This window comes from Gorilla gorilla, chromosome X (assembly GCF_029281585.2).
Source record: "Gorilla gorilla gorilla isolate KB3781 chromosome X, NHGRI_mGorGor1-v2.1_pri, whole genome shotgun sequence".
NCBI classification, from domain to species: Eukaryota; Metazoa; Chordata; class Mammalia; order Primates; family Hominidae; genus Gorilla; species Gorilla gorilla.
This window is the reverse complement of record NC_073247.2, coordinates 152,033,593-152,049,685: the sequence shown is the minus strand read 5'-3', so window position 1 is coordinate 152,049,685 and position 16,093 is coordinate 152,033,593. Positions and strand designations below refer to the sequence as shown.

Genomic DNA, 16,093 nt, shown 5'->3' with positions numbered 1-16,093 from the left:
CATCTGCATGTCTTTTCATGGAATATATGAGTGATAAGGGTCTAGGAGGTACCAGGTTACTAAAGTTTTAATACTTCCTGTGTTTGGCTACAGAAATGCCCCTATGTTTACGTTACAATAAGGTAACACAAACATACCTACCCCGTGTCTTTTTTTTTTCCCTGAACAACTGAAGGATCATTTAGAAGAAATGGAACTCAACTAAATTGTCACTAAGCCAGACTGTTAATCAGCTTGGGCTGGCCTCTCTGCTGTTCAACAATTAGCGTGTTACTGATGTGAAGGAAAAATGGAATCAGGAAGAGTTAGGAAAAGCCAGCCATTGCCACTCTGGACTCTTTGCAATGGCCATACCCAGCTTCAGTCCCAGGAGCATTTCAAGCCATTCTAGCACAGATTCCCTTGATGACAGCATTGTAAATAATCTGCACTATTTGCTTCTGTTTCAAAACATGTCCTCCTCACGGTTCAAAAACTCATTATTCTTCAATGCTGAGCCTACAGGGGCAGCCCAATTATGAGGTCATTCTGAAAGAATTCTGAGAGAAAAAAATACATCTGCCTCTGTCTGAACAGTTAGAATGGGTTGTTAGAGTGGGCCTGAATATATCAAATAACTGTGCAGCCCTGTACTTCCTTCTGTATCAACCTCAAAAATGGCTTAAAAAAAAACTCTTAAACTATTAACTATTGAGTTAAATTTTAAAAGTTTAAACTTCAGCAACTTAGAAGAATGTGTCAGAAGTCCACAATGAATTTGAAATGACCAAATAGTGTCTTCCAGTATGAAGGCCCGGGGAATGAAAGGAGTGTCATTTTTATATTGAGAAAAGCAGAATTAAGCAATTAAAATTGTTTCCTGTTCCCCTTCCCCCAAAAAGAAACTCATAGCAAGAAATATATATTTAATTTTTCCTTTCTTTTGAATTGAGTAAATGCTTTCCACTGCTAACATGGTTGATCAAGAATAGATCACAAGTTTACTTAAAAAAAAAACAAAATATTTCTCTTTCTTTTTAAAAACAGAAAAGTATAAATAAAAAAGAAAATGACTCACAGAAAAGGACTTGAGCAAGCAATTCACAGAAGAGGAAATGCAAATGACCGATATACATATGAAAAGATGCTCAACCTCAATAGTGATCAGAGAAATGCAAATTATAACCCTAAGGAGATAGATACCACATTGCCTAATAGGTAGGAAAATATTTAAAGATTGATAATATCCAGAGTGCATGAAGCCCTAGGGAAAACGGCATGCTTATATATTGATAAACTGGTACAACTTCTTTGGAGGAGAAATTGGAAGTATATGCAGATATTATAAATGCATACACCTTTTGACTCAACAATTTCACTTGTAGAAATCTGTCCTACAAAAACAATCATATAAATGTGTAAAAATATGCAGAACTTCAAAATCATTGTAGCATTATTTGTAAAGGTGAAAAATTTGAGAATAAGCTAAGTATTCATCAGTAAGGAAATGGTTAAATAAAATATAGTACATACTCTGGAACACAAATGCCACCATTTAAAAAAAGCAGATCTGGGCCGGGCACGGTGGCTCACGCCTGTAATGCCAGCACTTTGGGAGGCCGAGGCGCGCGTTTGCGATCAGCCTGACCAACACAGAGAAACCCCGTCTCTACTAAAAATACAAAATTAGCCAGGCATGGTGGCGCATGCCTGTAATCCCAGCTACTCGGGAGGCTGAGGCAGGAGAATCACTTGAACCCGGGAGGCGGAGGTTGCAGTGAGCCGAAATTGTGCCATTGCACTCGAGCCTGGGTGACAAGAGCGAAACTCCGTCTCAAAAAAAAAAAAAAAAAAAAAAAAAGCAGATCTGCATTATGACTTACAAGGATGTCAATGATATATTTACATATTGCTAAGTATACAGAGCAGGCTGTTTAATAGTATTCATTGTATGATCCCATTTCTATTTCAAATACGTATGTGTGTGTATATACACATATATAAGCATATACCTATATATGTATGTGTATATATTTATGCACACATATATGTATATATGTGTGTGTTTGCATAATAAAGAACTGGATGGATATCCATTAAATTGTTAACAGTGATTATTCCTGAAGAGTGGAAATGTAGAGAATGAATAAAAAATACAACTTCTATTTTTAACTGTATACATGTCAATAATTATAATAGTTAACATTTATTGAGCCCTTACTACATATCAAACTTATAAATGTTTTATAAGTATTAATTTATTTTATCTTGATAAACCTATGAGGTCATATAGATAATACTATTATCTATATTTTATAGATGAGGTCTTAGGGCACAGAGAAGCTAGGGAACTTACTCAAAGTTAAGGCAGTTAGTCATCAGTCTGGCCCCAGAGCCTGTGGATTATTGTTCTGTTTTGTTTTAACGATTCACATGAACTTCTTTTCATTTCAATCTCCTGCACTTCCTGCCCCTAGAAGTAACCATGATGACATTTTGCCACCTTTTCTTGCAGTCTTTTTCTTTTTGCCAACAGTTGTTATGGATTCAAGATTTTTCTACCGAAAAGGAGGGCCAAAAAGTCTTCAACTACAAGACTACCTCCACTTCACCACAGCCACTAACTTCCACGGTCAAAACCCAGATCTAGTCATTATCACCAAATACAGGCAGTCCTTACTGCATGATAGTGTGGATGCTGAAAATGAAAACTGAAACAGTGCAAAGCAATCTTAATCAGTGAGAAAAATTGCCATTGTTCGGTGACCTTTAAAAATTTTTGCCAAAACATTAAAAAACTCCTTTACTGTTCATTCCATTATTAATATATAGGGGAACGACCAAGCGCAGTGGCTCATGCTTGTAATCCCAGCACATTGGGAGGCCAAGGCAGGAAGATTGCTTCAGCCCAGGAGCTCGAGACCAGGCTGGGCAACATAGTGAGACCTTGTCTCTACTAAAACAATGCAAAAATTAGCTGAGTGTGGTGGCATGAGCCTGTAGTCCCAGCTACTCAGGAGGCTGAGGTGGGAGGATCCCTTGAGTCGGGGAGGTGGAGGTTGCAGTGAGCTATAATAGCACCACTGTACTCCAGCCTAGGTGACAGAGGAAAAGCCTGTCTCAAAAAACACAAATATATATATATATATATGTAAAATTTATTTATCAAATTTACAAATTTATGAGTTTTATGTATTATATATTTTACTAATTTATTTTGATCCATAATTTATATAATATATATTATATATTATGTAATTTATATATTTATGTTATATATATGTTACACTGTACTAAATGGGGGATCAAATAACTTAGGAAAACTGGATCAATTATGGGGAATCAAAATAAATTAGTAAAACTAACAACTAACTTTTTTTCGTACAGTATAATTTAAAGCATTGGAAACATTGAGCATTAAAATGTTTTATTCCTTTATAAAAAACTCATCAGTGGTAGTTTAAACAGTACTTGCCTTCTTCTTCTCATTTTATAACTTATAATACTCAGCGAGCATCATTTTTATGCCTGTGAACTGTCATATTCCTTTTGAAGTTTGGATCAGCTTCCAACATTTTATGTTTCGTACTTTCAATAGTGTGAAATATCTCCAAGAGTTCCTTCAATGTGAAGTTGTTTGCTGATGTTACTTCCTCTGGGACATCTTTATCCTTTTTGCTACAACTTTCTCATTTATGTCAATTTTGTTCACCTTCACTGAGTTCCTCTGGCTGCATTTCCAGGGTTTCTGGAATGGTGCCAATGTCAACATTCCTATGGTCCCACGGTCAGCTATTTCTTTTATAACTCCCTATACTTTTGATTGAATGTCATTTTCAGCATCATAATTTTTCATTTCTTTGCTGTATTTGCATCTTTGTTGGCCAATTCCCCCTTTTTTGATTATTCATTTTTATAAAATGTCATGTGGGTTTATCACTGTGAGACAAGATGACACAAGTACACACTTTGCTGTCTGTGCATGAACTGAGTAATGTGAATAATAAACAGTCACCGACGGACGTGAAAAAACTTTGAAAGAAATGATTAGTCACTGATCATGATGTGCATCTGTTATTTATGCAGTGATTTGTGGACTGAAAAGAGTAATCAACCCAATCTGTACTTTATGCGATTAGTTACTATTTGATGGTAACTAAGATTTGAAGTGTTGTTCTTGGGAGACTAGTGTTATTTAAGCTCTGGTAATTGAATTAATGGATATGGGAAACATGTATGCCACTTGCTTTCAGGTGATTCTGAATACAGCAGCCACAGTAATCATTTTTTGTTTGTTTTTTAGAGACAGAATCTGACTCTGTCACCCAGGCTGGAGTGCAGGGGCATGACCATAGGTTATTGTACCCCCAAACTCCTGGGCTCAAGAGACCCTCCCACCTCAGCCTTCTGAGTAGCTGGGACTACAGGCACATGTTGCCGCATCTGCCTATTTTATTTTTATTTTTATTTTTTTGTAGAGACAAGGTCTTGCTATTTGCCCAGGCTGGTCTCAAACTCCTGGCTTCAAGCAATCCTCCTGTCTTGGCCTCCTGAAACAGTGGGATTACAGTCATGAACCACCATGCCCAGGCCCACAGTAATCTTTCTTAAACAGAAATCAGCTGACACTCCTCTGCTCAAAACAACAGTGACTCCAATTTTCCTCAGAATAACAGCCAAAGCCTTCCTGTGATCTACAAGGCCCTCATGATCTGCCTCTCCCCTTCTTCCACTCTGCATCTCACTCCTTCCCCTCTGATCACACTGTCCTCTTGCTGTTCTTTCTCACAGTCTTTCCATTGGCTGTCCCCACTGCTTGTGACACTCACCCCCCCTCCCCCACCCATAGGCACCTGGCTGCTTTCCTCATTTCTTTTAAGTCTTTATTCAAAACTCACTCTCTGAGAGAGGCCTATGCTAACCACTCTGCTTAATCTTGCAACCTGCTTTCTTCCCCCACCACAGCATGCCTCATCCACCTTGTCTGGCTTTCTTTTTCTTTTTTCTGTAGCATTCATTGCCTTCTAACATATTATACAATTTAATTACTTTAAAAATATCCATTGTTTATCTCTCCATCCCCTCACAATAAATGTAAGTTCCATGAAGGAAGGGATCTTCGCAGGTTTGATTCAATCCCATTTTCCAAGTAGCTAAAATGTTCCTGGCACATAGTAGGTGCACAATGAGTGAATATTTGTTGAATGAATAAATATAAATATCCACACCACTATCCCCAACTGTGTTCTTCTCAAACCATGTGTTACATTTCTGGTTCAGAAAACAAGGTCATCCTAGGTATATGCACAGGGGTTGATTTTGGAGAAAAATCTCCAAACAGATAAAATGTCAGATTGTGTGTCTTGCAGCTACAATGCAATAAGATTAATCCCAGACAATTCATTTAACTAAGTGAACACACGAAACTTGTCAGTTTCTTCTAAGAGTAGACAAAATAGCAGAATTCATCATTCTCTTTCTTCTAAGAGGTCCAACCATTTCTTCAATGAACACATCTGTAATATAAATCTTCCACCAGTTAAAATAGATTTGGGGAAAAGATGTTCATCTTTTCTTAAGTTCTGTCTACTGATTCAATTCCCCAAAAGTACCCATAGTTCATTTCCAGTTTACCTCAACCCTTAGTGAGCGCCATAGACACTACCATTATGCTTAGAAGTGGTGCTTCAAGATTCTTTGATTTATTGCCTTGCTTCCACATATAAACAGATGACTGCTTTTTACCTGTAGGCAAAGGGATTCAATTTTCTTCCATTGACACATGTTCTAATTGTCATGCATTATTTCCTCATTCGTAATTTACCTGCAAGTGAAGGTTGCTTATTTTCTCTTCCTCCTACGGAGATGAACTGATTATCCTGATTCATATATTTGACTCTACTTCTTTCTTTTCATCCTCAAACTGATTAACACCAATTCATTTCACTTTTTTAAAATATACGCCTATTTTCCAGTCTTTTCAAATGTCTTCTTTTGTTTGTTTTTAAAGTTCTCCACACTCTGAGTAAGATGACCTTTTTGATGCAGGCCCGCTCAACTGTTCCACCCACTAAGCTGATTTCTGAGGGTGGCAGAACTCCCCAGCTCCCTAAAGTACCTGAAGTATAGATTTTTCCCACTTGCTGGGCAAGTCTTCTAATTTTACAGGAATGCCTATTTTTGTCTTAGATCAAGCTCTCTTTCTCTGTGTAATCAGACTTTTAGTTTTGCACCTAAAATAGTCCTGGAAACATTATACTAAAGTCCACTGTTTGCCCCACTGGGACTTCCAGAAATAATCCTAGGAGGATATGAATTCTCTATGTGAATATTTAAATTTTGTGTTCTCATTTTGATGTTTATCTAAAAAGACCTTTAGGTAGGCATGTTATAAATCATCCAGATGGCCACCTTATAACAGAGAATTGACATAGGATTCCTGGGCTTGAGTCTCCTATTTATTTAAGATCAAGGAGGTTCCAAGCAGTGATACTTGAATTGTACTGAGCTAATGGGTAAAGAAAAGAAGTAAAGGCCAGATGTTTGTTGTAACAGCAAAGATTTCATAGTAGTTGGAATGGGAAAAAAAATAAAGAGACTGAGTTACCACTTAGTAGTATAAGCATACCAAATAATTCAAAAGAAATCTGTGTCATATTCAGTTGCAAGCCCTATATTAATTTCTGCAAAATAACATCAATCATCATATCATATCAATGGTGATTATTTCAATGTTATTGGTTTTATGGATTTATTTCTATTTAATTTGTGAATTGACTTTCATTTTATTGTTGTATTAAGAGCTAGGAGCTCTTACACATGTTAGATTTTTCCATATTTAAGTAATGTTATAATAAACCTAATTTAAATCAGAGGGATGGCAGTCCCTGAGATGTTTTGCCCTTTAAATACGACCAAGGGTTACTCAAGCTTGACAATCATGGCTGTGGTGGCTGTAGTCTTATTTGTCTTACGTTTCTCTTTTTCCTCTAGGTAATACATCCTACCCCTGATTCCAAGGGTGGTACATGTGACACATACTGAATTATATTAAGTAATCTATCCCCCTGGCCATGGTGATTGATCAAGAGATGTTGTCCTAGTCTGTTTTGTGTGGCTATAAAGGAATACCTGAGGCTGGGTAATTTATAAAGAAAAAAGGTTTGTTTGGTTCACAGTTCTGCAGGCTGCACAAGAAGCATGGTGCCGGCATCTGCTTCTGGTGAGGGCTTTAAGGAGCTTCCACTCATGGCATAAGGGAAAGGGGAGCCAGCCACATGGCAAGAGAGAAGGAAAGAGAGCAAGGGGGAGGAGTGCTTTTTTAAACAACCAGCTCTCTTTTATGCAACCAGCTTTTTTAAACAACCACTCTTTTAAACAACCAACTCTCAGGTGAACATACAATAGAGTGAGAAGTCACTCATTACTATGAGAGGGCACCAAGCCACTCATGAGAGATCCACCTCCATGACCCAAACACTCCCCACGAGGCCCCACCTCCAACACTGGAGATCAAATTTCATCATGAGCTGTGGAGGGCACAAATATCCAAACCACATCAGATGTCTACATGATGCAAGTCAACCCAAGATCTTCCCTGAGGTTTTTTTCTGGTAGAGCAGTAGGGGAAGATCTGTTTTCCTCTCTGGCTTGCCTCTGTAAGGATGTGGCTCCATAGTCTCCAAACACCCTGATGGGGAAAAGTGTAAGAGACAGAGATAGTGAAAGAGAGTATTCTAGCATGTCTAGACCCCAGTTCCAGGCCCTAAAGCCCACAGAACTTCCCTAGCTCCTGCATTTCTTCCTGATGATGCAAATTATTCAAGTCTTTTTCTAACAAATCCCATTTTTTTATTTAATCTAGTTTAAGCTGAGTTCTGTCATTTAAAACCAAAGAAGTCTGAACCAATACTACTTCTAAATAAAATAAGTAAAAGTTTAAAAATAGCCTATCGGCCAGGCACAGTGGCTCACGCCTGTAATCCTAGCACTTTGGGAGGCCGAGGTGGGTGGATCACCTGAGGTGGAGAGTTCGGGACCAGCCTGACCAACATGGAGAAACTCTGTCTCTACTAAAAAATATAAAATTAGCCAGGCTTGGTGGCACATGCCTGAAATCCCAGCTACTCAGGAGGCTGAGGCAGGAGAATCGCTTGAACCCTGGAGGCGGAGCCTGCGCTGAGTCAAGATCGCGCCATTGTACTCCAGCCTGGGCAAAAAAAAAAAAAAAAGAAGGTGTGAAATACATTATGGCATGTACATTCCCACTGGAGGATGCTCATCAGGTGTAAAAGAGCATGTGGATACTCCCACTACATTGATATAGAAAGATACCCAATATTAGCACTAAGTGAAAAGCACATGGTGCAAATCAGTATACATAGTATGTCATTGTTTGCGTGATGTATATATCACACAGTGTGTGAGTGTGATACACTGTATATACACATACATATTTTATTGCGTTTCCATAAAGAATCACAGTCTATAGGGGATAGAGGTGGGGTGAATCGTACTATGGGTTAGAATAAGACTTTTATGTGGGTTCCTCATTATACTGCTTTGACTTTTGAACCATGTAAACATGGTATCTATTCAAAGCTATAATAATATCAAATATCTACAGATTATTAGGAGGAAGGTTTTGTTTCCAATAAGCTAGAAAATATAACCCTCTCCTTGCACTTTGCCCTTAGACTTTCTCTTCTGTAATCTATTTCTAGCATTTGGGTTTTTTTTTCCTTTACAACTGAACACGACTATCTGCCTGAGAATACCCAGAGCAGATGGTGGCCTCAACAAGCTTGTCTCTTCTGAGAACTGTTTGAATAAATCTAACCAGAAAGTAAATTATGTATGTTTACAACCTTCAGTTGGAATTAGAGTGATTAGAATATTTAGATAAAATTTGAATCCCATTAGTCCCTTATTAAAAGGATAGTAATATTATATGTTTATCACACTTGAATAGGAAGGGACTACAAAAATAGTTTTCTGGACTGAATTAATCTTCCCATAACAAGATAGATAATAGTTCAGTCTAAGTCATCTCTCATTCTTTTGACATTAATTATCTTTTTGTCGATTACTCAGTAACATTTGAATTTCATGAATGAATCGGTTTTTAAATAATGCAGATATAAATTTTACAGTATTCTTATTTATTTGGATCATTAACTTTATCTACAGTAAGGGTTTGTAACCTAGAATCCAAAGGTAGAATTCAGAGGTCTATTAATTTAGGTAGAAAAAAATGACATCTCTGTTTCTACTAACCTGTAACTGAAACGTCACAGTTCCTTTCCTTATGGTGTAAGCAGTAGAACAAAGTGACATCAGCAGTACCTATGACATGGTCACCAATAGAAATCACAGATATTTTTATATAACATTACAGTTGCTGTAGGTATATCTCCAAAGATCATGCTCACCACTATTTCAAAATTACAAAGTTATTAAACTCACTACTAGATTTTGTTTAATATGTTCAGAAAATGATATTATATATCACATATTTTCAAATAGTTGGATAACTTTTTCCATGATAATCTTCTTGGGAATCTTATGTATTTATTTCAGGCATTTATTTATTTTGAAAAGGGCTCCATAGCCTTTATCAGACTGCCAAAAGGGTCTCCCGCATACAAACAGGCCAAGAAGCTCTATTAACTTTCTCGTGCTGCATAAGAAATTACCACAAACTTAGTGGTGTAAAACAACACATATTAATTATCTCACAATTTCTGTGGGGCTCACAGTCTCCAGTTTAGTTGAGTCACCTGGCCATGGCCTCACAGGCTGAGATCAAGGTGCTGGTCAGGGCTATGATCTAATCTGAGGCTTGGAGACCTCTTTCAAGCACATATGGTTGTTGGCAGAGTCTATTTCCCGGCAGCTTGCTTCTTTAAGAGAGTTATTTTGTCTCTGTCCTGTACATCCTTTTATAAAGGGTTCACCTGATTAGGTCAGTCCCACCCAATGCAGTCTCCTTTTTGATTAATTTAAAGTCAACTGATAAAGGCCTTAATTACATCGGCAAAATCCCTTCACCTTCAGCAAATAAGGTAACCTAATTATGGGAGTGATATTTCATAATCTTTGTCATAGTCTATTGGCTAAAAGTAAGTAACAGTTCCTACCTAAAATCAAAGGGAGGGAATTATACAAAGGTGTGACTCATTGAAGGTTGTCTTAGAATTCTACCTAGCACAGAAGTTCTGATCTTCAGGAAGGCAGCGTGGTCAAGGGGAACCATACAGTCCAGGAGGAAAGAGGCTTGGGTTCTAACTGCTCCCATCTAATGGGCACCTACTGTGCAAAGCACTTTGCCAGGTTCTGGACATATCTCACCCTAATTCCCACAATAAGCCCCTGATGAGATAGATATTTTGATCTTTGATTTAGAGTTAGGGAAATGGAAGTTCAGAGAGGTTAAATGACTTGCCTCAGGTTACACAGCCAGCAAAACATACAGCTAATATTTGAATCCCGGTTAGAAAACAATGCACCAAATTTCACATACAATTTCAGTAGGTTTAATAGTACATATATACATGTATATATATACACATACATATATATGTATGTATATATATACATGTATATATGTATGTATATATACATGTATATATGTATGTATATATATACATGTATATATGTATGTATATATATACATGTATATATGTATATATATACATACATATATACACACACACACACATATATGTGTATATATATATACTTTAAGTTCTAGGGTACATGTGCACAACATGCAGGTTTAGGTACACATGTGCCATGCTGGTTTGCTGCACCGATCAACTCATCATTTACATTAGATATTTCTCCTAATGCTATCCCTCCCCCAGCCCCCCACCCCATGACAGACCCTGGTGTGTGATGTTCTCTGCCCTGTGTCCAAGTGATCTCATGGTTGAATTCCCGCCTATAAGTGAGAACATGCAGTGTTTGGTTTTCTGTCCTTGTGATAATTTGCTCAGAATGATGGTTTCCAGCTTCATCCATGTCCCTGCAAAGGACATGAACTCATCCTTTTTTATGGCTGCATAGTATTCCATGGTGTATATATGCCACATTTTCTTAATGCAGTCTATCATTGATGGACATTTGGGTTGGTTCCAAATCTTTGGTATTGTGAATAGTGCCACAATAAACATACGTGTGCATGTGTCTTTATAGTAGCATGATTTATAATCCTTTGGGTATATACCCAGTAATGGGATTGCTGGGTCAAATGGTAATTCTAGTTCTAGAAACTTGAGGAATCGCCACACTTCTGCAATGGTTGAACCAATTTACACTCCCACCAACAGTGTAAAAGTGTTCCTATTTGTCCACATCCTCTCCAGCATCTATTGTTTCCTGACTTTTTAATGATTGCCATTCTAACTTTGTGTGATGTAACTCATTGTGGTTTTGATTTGCATTTCTCCCATGACCAGAGATGATGAGCATTTTTTCATGTGTCTGTTGGCTGCAGAGATGTCTTCTTTTGAGAAGTGTCTGTTCATATCCTTTGCCCATTTTTTGATGGTTTTTTTTTTCTTGTAAATTTGTTTGAGTTTTTTGTAGATTCTGGATATTAGCCCTTTGTCAGATGGGTAGATCGCAAAAATTTTCTCCCATTCTGTAGGTTGCCTGTTCACTCTGATGATAGTTTCTTTTGCTGTGCAGAAGCTTTTTAGTTTAATTGGATCCCATTTGTCAATTTTGGCTTTTTTTGCAATTGCTTTTGGGGTTTTTGTCATGAAGTCTTTGTCCATGCCTATGTCCTGAATGGTATTGCCTAGGTTTTCTTTTAGAGTTTTTATGGTTTTGGGTTTTACACTTAAGTCTTTCATCCATCTTGAGTTAATTTTTGTATAAGGTGTAAGGAAGGGGTCCAGTTTCAGTTTTCTGCATATGGCTAGCAGTTTTCTCAGCACCATTTACTGAATAGGAGATCCTTTCCCCACTGCTTGTTTTTCTCAGGTTTGTCAAAGATCAGATAGCTGTAGATATGCGGCATTATTTCTGAGGGCTCTGTTCTGTTCCATTGATCTATATCTCTGTTTTGGTACCAGTACTATGCTGTTTTGGTTACTGTAGCATTGTAGTATAGTTTGAAGTCAGGTAGCATGATGCCTCCAGGGTTGTTCTGTTTGCTTAGTATTGTCTTGGCTATATGGAATCTTCTTTGATTCTATATAAAATTTAAAATAGTTTTTTTCTAATTCTGTGAAGAATGTCAATGGTAGTTTGATGGGAGTAGCATTGAATCCATAAATTACTTTGGGCAGTATGGCCATTTTCATGATATTGATTCTTCTTATCCATGAGCATGGAATATTATTCCATTTGTTTGTGTCTTCTTTTATTTCCTTTAGCAGTGGTTTGTAGCTCTCCTTGAAGAGGTCCTTCACATCCCTTGTTAGCTGTATTCCTAGGTACTTTATTCTCTTTGTAACGATTGTGAATGGGAGTTCATTCATGATTTGGCTCTCTGCTTGTCTATTGTTGGTGTAAAGGAATGCTTGTGATTTTTGCACATTGATTTTGTATCCTGAGACTTTGCTGAAGTTGCTTATCAGTTTAAGGAGTTTTGGGGCAGAGATGATGGGGTTTTCTAAATATACAATCATGTCATCCCTAACAGAGACAATCTGACTTCCTCTCTTCCTATTTGAATACCCTTTATTTCTTTCTCTTACCTGATTGCCCTGGCTAGAACTTCCAATACTATGTTGAATAGGAATGGTGAGAGAGGACATCCTTTTCTTGTACCGGATTTCAAAGGGAATGCTTCCAGCTTTTGCCCATTCGATATGATATTGACTGTGGGTTTGTCATAAATAGCCCTTATGATTTTGAGATATGTTCCATCAATATCTAGTTTATTGAGAATTTTTAACATGAAGGGATGTTTAATTTTATCAAAGGTCTTTTCTACACCTATTGAGATAATCATGTGGTTTTTGTCTTTGGTTCTGTTTATGTTTTGTCTTTGGTTCTGATTCCATTTACTGATTTGCATATGTTGAACCAGCCTTGCATCCTAGGGATGAAGCTGACTTGATCATGGTGGATAAGTTTTTGATGTGCTGATTGATTCAGTTTGCCAGTATTTTATTGAGGATTTTCACATCCATGTTCATCAGGGATATTAGCCTGAACTTTTCTTTTTTTGTTGTGTCTCTTCTCAGTTTTAGTATCAGGATGATGCTGGCTTCATAAAATGAGTTAGGGAGGAGTCCTTGCTTTTCAATTATTTGGAATTGTTTCAAAAGGAATGGTACCAGCTCCTCTTTGTATTTCTGGTAGAATTCAGCAGTGAGTCCATCTGATCCTGGGCTTTTTTTGCTTGATAGGCTATTAATTACTGCCTCAATTTCAAAACTTGTTATTGGTCTATTCAGGAATTCAATTTCTTCCTCATTTAGTCTTAGGAGGGTGTATGTGTCCAGCAGTTTATCCGTTTCTTCTAGATTTTCTAGTTTATTTGCATAGAGGTGTTTATAGTATTCTCTGATGGCAATTTGTATTTCTGTGGCGTCAGTGGTGATATCCCCTTTATCATTTTTTATTGTGTCTATTTGATTCTTCTATCTTTTCTTCTTTATTTGTCTAGCTAGTGGCCTATCTATTTTGTTAATTTTTTCAAAAAATCAGCTCCTGAATTCATTGATTTTTTTTGGAGGGTTTTTCATGTCTCTATCTCCTTCAGTTCTTCTCTGATCTTCGTTATTTCTTGTCTTCTGCTAGTTTTTGGATTAGTTTGTTCTTGCCTCTCTAGCTCTTTTAATTGTGATCTTAGGGTGTCAAATTGAGATCTTTCAAGCCTCTGATGTGGGCATTTAGTGTCATAAATTTCCCTCTTAACACTGCTTTAGCTATGTCCCAGAGATTATGGTACATTGTCTCTTTGTTCTTGTTGGTTTCAAAGAACTTCTAGATTTCTGCCTAAATTTCATTATTTACCTAGGAGTCATGCAAGAGCAGGTTGTTCAATTTCCATGAAATTGTGTGGTTTTGAGTGAGTTTCTTAATCCTGAGTTCTAATTTGATTCCACTGTGGTCTGAGAGACTGTTATGATTTCCGTTCTTTTGCACTTGCTGAGGAGTGTTTTTCTTCCAATTATGTGGTCAATTTTAGAATAAGTGCCATGCAGCACTGAGAAGAATGTAGATTCTGTTGATTTGGAGTAGAGATTTCTGTAGATGTCTACTAGGTCCACTTGATCCAGAGCTGAGTTCAAGTCCTGAATATCCTTGTTAATTTTCTGTCTCATTGATCTGTCTAATACTGACAGTGGGGTGTGAAAGTCTCTCACTATTATTGTGTGGGAGTCTAAGTCTGTTTGTAGGTCTCTAAGAACTTGTTTTACGAATCTGGGTGCTCGTGTATTGGGTGAATATATATTTAGAATAGTTAGCTCTTCTTGTTGAATTGTTCCCTTTACCATTATGTAATGCTCTTCTTTGTCTTTTTTGATCTTTGTTGGTTTAAAGTCTGTTTTGTCAGAGACTACGATTGCAATCCCTGCTTTTTTTTTTCTTCCCATTTGCTTGGTAAAATTTCCTCCATCCCTTTATTTCACTCTCACCACTTTTATTCAACATTTTTCTAGAAGCTCTAGCCAAAACAAAACAAAACAAAACAAAAAACTGATGAATAAATTAAAGGCATCCAAATAGGAAAAGAAAAAGTAAAACTCTCTTTTCCCAATGACATGACGTTATATATAGAACATCCTAAAGAATCTACCAGAAAAAAATCCCTATTAGGGTTAATAAGAAAATTCAGCAAAGTTTCAGGATAGAAGATCAACACACAAAAAACTGTACTTCTATACACTATAATGAGTAACCCAAAAAGGAAATTTAAAAAAAATTCAGCTGGTAAAATCACAACGTCATAGTGGCTATTATCAAAAAGGCAAAAATTACAAGTGCTGTTGGGGATGTAGAAAAAAGGGAATGCTTGCACTCTGTGGAAAGGAATGTAAATTAATACAGCCATTATGGAAAACAGTATGCAAGTCCCTCAAAAAGTAAAAAATAGAATTACCCTATGATCCAGCAATTCCACTTCTGGGTATATATCCAAAGGCATTAAAATCAGTATGTCAAAGAAATGTCTGTGCTACTGGGTTTATTGCGACATTATTCACAATAGCCAAGATATAAAATCAACCTAAATCATTAATAGATAAACGGACAAGGAAAATGTTTTATACACACACACACACACACACACACACACACACAATGGAATACTATTCAGTGTTAAGAACAAGGAAATCCTGTTATTTGTGACAGCATGGATGAACCTGGAGAAAATTATGCTAAATGAAGTAAGCCAGGCACAGAAAGACAAATACTCCATGATTTCACTTATACATGGAGTCTAAATAAGTTGAACTCATAGAAGCAGAGAGTAGAATGGTGGTTTCCAAGGACTGCAGTTCGGGGCTTGGGAATGGGAAGATGTTGGTCAAAGAGTACAAAATTTCAGTTAAACAGGATAAATAAGTTCTGGAGATCTACTGTACAGCATAGTGACTACAGTTAATAATAATGTATTGTATATTTGAAAATTACAAAAAAGTGATCTTAAATGTTCTCACAACAAAAAATAAGCATGTGAGGTGAGAGATATGTCAATTAGCTTGATATAACCATTTCACCATGCATTCATATACCAAAACATCACGTTTTTACACTGTAAATATATAAAAGTTTTATTTGGCAACTATAATTTTTTTTTTTTTGAGATGGTGTCTTGCTCTGTTGCCCAGGCTGGAGTGCAGTGGTGCGATCTCAGCTCACTGCAACCTCCGCCTCCTGGATTTAAGCAATTCCCCTGCCTCAGCCTCCTGAGTGGCTGGGATTACAGGCATCTACCACCATGCCTGGCTAATTTTTGTATTCTTAGTAGAGGTGGGGTTTCACCATGTTGGCCTGGCTGGTTTCAAACCCCTGACCTCAAGTGATCCACGTGCCTTGGCCTCCCAAAGTGCTGGGATTACAGGCATGAGCCACCACACCCAGCGAACTATAATTTTTCTTAAAAATAATTAAAAACCCAATTCAATTTATAATAGCATCAAAAATAAAC

At 37.1% G+C, this 16,093-nt stretch overlaps 1 pseudogene; it reads right to left on the bottom strand.

The window, feature by feature from the left end:
• LOC101132329 (polycomb protein EED-like) overlaps positions 1–16,093 on the bottom strand; it is a 140,698-nt pseudogene that overhangs the window by 50,894 nt on the left and 73,711 nt on the right.